The sequence below is a fragment of the Ursus maritimus genome, unplaced genomic scaffold, assembly GCF_017311325.1.
Source record: "Ursus maritimus isolate PB19 unplaced genomic scaffold, ASM1731132v1 scaffold_21, whole genome shotgun sequence".
Classification (NCBI taxonomy): Eukaryota; Metazoa; Chordata; class Mammalia; order Carnivora; family Ursidae; genus Ursus; species Ursus maritimus.
This window is the reverse complement of record NW_024424564.1, coordinates 47,147,637-47,151,978: the sequence shown is the minus strand read 5'-3', so window position 1 is coordinate 47,151,978 and position 4,342 is coordinate 47,147,637. Positions and strand designations below refer to the sequence as shown.

Below are 4,342 nucleotides of genomic sequence, written 5' to 3'. Positions count from 1 at the left end.
GGGGGTGGCCGGGGGAGAGGGAGAGCGGGTGGACAGGCCTTTTGCAAGTGGGATTGTGTGAGCCCGGTGGGTGTGCTGGCGCCTGGCACCACCGAGTGGGGGAGGCATCGGTGCCCTGTGCGGGTGGCTGTGATCTGGGAGGATGGTTGGCCTGGCCAGGCCTCTGGGGATGCATGCACACAGGGTGTACACGCCTTGCATACAAGTCAGCTGCTTGGAGGGGCACCGAGGCTAACCTGGGGCTCCAAAGGATGTTTGTTTGGAAAGGGACCACAGAGGCTGGTTTAGGGTGTGTGTAGCCATCCCGTGGGTTGTACATTTCCTCTCTGGGCACACTGCTTAGGTCTGGTGCTAGTTGACTCCCGGCCATGGCAAGGCAGGGTTGCGGGGGTGGGCCTGGGTATCTGTTTCCAATCCATATCATCTCTGGGTCACGCAAAGCCAGATATCACATACACACATGCATGGGTGTGCCCGCACGCCCAGGGCACCATGGCCTGTGTTTGCACGCCTGCTACCTGTGTGTGATGTGAAGGCTATGTATTATTTATCTGACTGCTGGGTGCTTTATGTAAGGAAAGCAGCGGCAATCTGTGCCCTGGAGGCCTGTGTGCTGCAGAGTCAGCCCGGCAAACAAGCTCACCTGCGCCTGCGGACGAGGGACGAGATGCAGGTCTCAGAGGTGTGACTTCCTTCGCAGGTTCTGTCTGCAGCATCCCTTTCCATCTGTGTTCCTTTTCAGCATGCTTGGTGGGCCCCCTTGGCTCTGCACATCGGGACATCTCGTCAGAGGGTCCCAGTGCTGGGACCATGGGTTGGGAGGGCCCCAGCAGCCTGACCTGTGTGCCCATTTTGTCAGACCTTGGACGCAAACTCACGATGCCCCTGGCTTCCGGGAGCTCTCAGGTCGGTGGGGGAATCAAACTTAGAAACGAGTAATCGCAACCATGTGAAAAATATAAAACAATAGAGGGAGTGCAGTGTGGGTTCACTGCTGGAAGAGGGGGAACATGGCCCGCAGCAAAGACTCCAACACATGGGGACAGCTGAGCTGAAGCTTGAAGGATGACGAGCATTTGTCTTTGGTGCTTACCACACATGTTTTCCCAGTTAATTTTCTCAGCGGCTGTGTGAGTACAGAACTGTTGTCATCCCTGTGTGCAATTGAGGAAACTGAGACCCAGGGGGAGTACATGACTCACTTGTCTGTGGCACATGGCAGGCCTGGATAGAGTCTTCCTTGAGCCAGGACCTCTCTTGCTGCCAGATCTTGCTGCCTTGTAACTGATTGAACAGTCCACATGCCAGGCACCGTGCTAGGGGCACAGGTGTCTGAAGATGAATGGGACCTGGTGCTGGCTTAGGGCCTCCGGGTCTGCCGGGGAGAAGGGTGTAGATGGGTGTAGATAGTGACCTCCATTCAGATACGAGGGCCCAATAGCCTGTGCGGGTGGAAAAGGTACTGTGAAATCCCGCCTACCCCACCCCTTGCCCCCCAGACCATAGGCAACCTGAGGTGCCTTTTGCAGCCCTTGGGATTCTGGATGTGTTGTAAGTTCCTCCCACGTGGGGGGTTAAGGAACCCCTTCAAAGCTCTCGAAGTGGGCAGGAAGGAGACCTTCAAGGCAGAATGGGTGTGAGTGATCTCCTTGTCCTACTTCACTCCTGGTGGCCGAGTTCTGTGGCGCTTGGGCTTCTGTCTGGAGGCAGTTTGCTCCCGCTCTGCCTTTGAAGTTTTGCTCCTGGTTTGTGGCGGGCCAGCCCAGCTCTCTCCCTGAGAGGGGCTCAGCGCCATTTCCAGTCCCCGCTGTGCTCATTTCTCCCCGTAAATTCCCTGGAGTGGAAACAGCCTCAGTAAGGCAGAGAGTACAGCCCTTTATTGTTTTGAAACCGAGTAACAACGAATGCCCTTATCACTCTGTGGGGCATTTAGCCTGGGGAATTGGTGTGTGAGTTGTGGAAGGCCAGCAGCTGGGTCCTGGGAGAGCTCTGTGTGGGGCCTGCCACGGACCCTCACCGGGGGCAGTAAGCACTTGCTGAAGTCCTACTGTGTGCCGGGCTCCATTGCTAGGCCTCAGGGGACCGGGTCCTGAATGGTGGGTGGTGCCTTCCAAAAGGCTCTGGTTGGCTGAGGGAGTCTAATGTGTAAAGACTATGCACAAGACAGTGCTCTACTTGTGGTTGAAACAGAGGCCCTAACGGGGTGCAGAGGACAATAGAAACAACAGCTTGTCTATTAAGCACTTACTGTGTGCCAGGCACAGCTTAAAGTGCTTTGATGAATGACCGTTTTATCCCCCCACCACCTGGTGAGGTGGGAATCCTTACCTTCCTGCTTTGCAGAGAGTCAGCCTGGCAGGTTCAGGTGGACGTAGTTGGTGGAGCTGAGCTCTGAACCGGAGGGTCTGGCTTCAGAGCCCATGCTCTTGCCCCACTCACCCCCGGGGTGTACCGGAAGTCTTCCTAGGAGCAAAGTGCCCTATACCCGGAAGGATGAGAGCCTCTGGGCTGGGGTGTGGAGGCCTGGGATACCTTGCCTCCCAGACCTGGCTGCAGTGGGCCCCGGGTATGAAGATCTTTAAAGGCCTTGCTAAGGAGTTTGAACTTGACCTCGGAGTGGTCAACAGGGAACCGCTGAAGGTTTCAGAAAGGAATTGAGGTCCTCAGCCATGTGTCACACACATGCGGGACAGCATAAGCATCTCTTGTCCTTCCCTTATTCGTGCAGGGGACTCTGAGAACACCCAGCCTCCCTCTCTTCTTTTTGCTTTCCCTCAGGATGCTTTTCCCACAGGCGTCCTTTTTAGGTCCCTTTTCTTCTTCCAGCAGCTTCTAGTTTTGATGACCCTGCGTGACCCAGGACCGGCCGCCTCTGGAGCCCAACGTTGTCATGGCGTCTGCCCTCAAATTGGCTTCTGGGGCTGGCTATGAACCCGTGTTCTTCCTGGCTCTCCCGGGGCTTGTGGGACCTCACCGACTTCTCGTGCCGTAGATCTGGAATGAATGTGGGCTCCCTTTCCCTATTGAGAGCTATGGTGGCTGTGCGCCCCCCCACCCCACATGCCCCCAGGCTCAGCAGCGGTGCCCTAAATACAACGAGAGGGGAGTAGGGACAGAGCAGGACCTGGCACCTGGGAATCTGGGTTTAACTGCGGATCCCACACATGAGTTCACTGGGAAGATGCGTGCTCTCCTTGCTTACTTCGCTGGGTGTCCAGGGGCCAGCATTCATGCGGTGCTTTAGCCGCTGGGCCTTTGGGGCCGAGAGACAAGGGGTCATTGCACGAGACGCCACGTCAGGTGTGGGAGCTCGGGGTGCAGGACAGGAGGGGGGAAGTCGGGAGATTTCTGTATTGGGTACCTTGGGAGAGGAGGCTGAGAATTCAGGAAAGGGATGAATGGTCACTGGCAGCAGGAAAAAGAAACGCCCCTTTGGGCCCTGGGGAGAGCGGAAGATAAGGGGCCGAGCTGTCCTGGGGCCTGGAGAGAGAATTGGGAGGCGTCTAAATCCTTACTCTCTTTTTAGCCCTGTGGCCTTGGGCAAGTTGCTTACCAGGTTCTAATTTCCATTCTTTAAAAACAGGGCGGAACTGATGCAATTTCCTACATCTGTAAAATGGGAATAGTAATAGCGTGGTCCTCAGGCTGCCTTCGTGACCTCACGTCTGCAGGGAGCTCAGCACAGCGCTCCGCACGTGCTCAGCGAACACTGGCTGTTAGGGTTACCTTACAGGCTGTTCGGTTTGAGACAGAAGGATTGCTGGGGCGCCCAGCTGGCTCTGTGGTAGAGCATATGCGTCTTGATCTCAGGGTCGTGAGTTCAAGCCCCACATTTGGTGTGGAGCCTACCTAAGAAAAAACATATCTAAAAAAAACAATAAAGTCTCGCGTGTTCATGTGTCAGGCAGTGCAAGGGGCGGCCCTCGCGGGGTGGAGTTCTGTGGGGGAGAGAGACCGCAAGTGCAGCAGCAGTGGCAGTTGTCGTGGGCACCCTGAGGGAACATCAGGGCATTCCTGCCTGGGCAGGCACTTTTCTGAGGAGGTGACATTGAAGCTGTTATCGTGTGGAAGGAGAGGAAGCATGTTCCAGGCAGAGGGAACAGCATGTGCAAAGCCAAGGTCTGAGTTCTTGTCTGTAAAATTATTTGGCATCTGGTCTTAACCCAGTGGATTCTCAATAAATGTTAATCGAATGTGATCTTCGCAGCCTCAGAGAGGACACAGGAAGGGGGAGAAGTAAAGTGAGAGGGGGCTGTTGAGAGAATTGGGACGGTCCTGCAGTCTTGGGTTTTCTTTCTTTTTTTTTTTTTCCTAAAGATTTTATTTATTTGACAGAGAGAGA

The 4,342-nt window shown here is 55.3% G+C and overlaps 1 protein-coding gene across 3 annotated transcripts in view; it reads left to right on the top strand.

The window, feature by feature from the left end:
• The window catches only part of TMEM184B (transmembrane protein 184B), a 52,552-nt gene that overhangs the window by 4,554 nt on the left and 43,656 nt on the right, over positions 1-4,342 (top strand). The window lies entirely within an intron of this gene.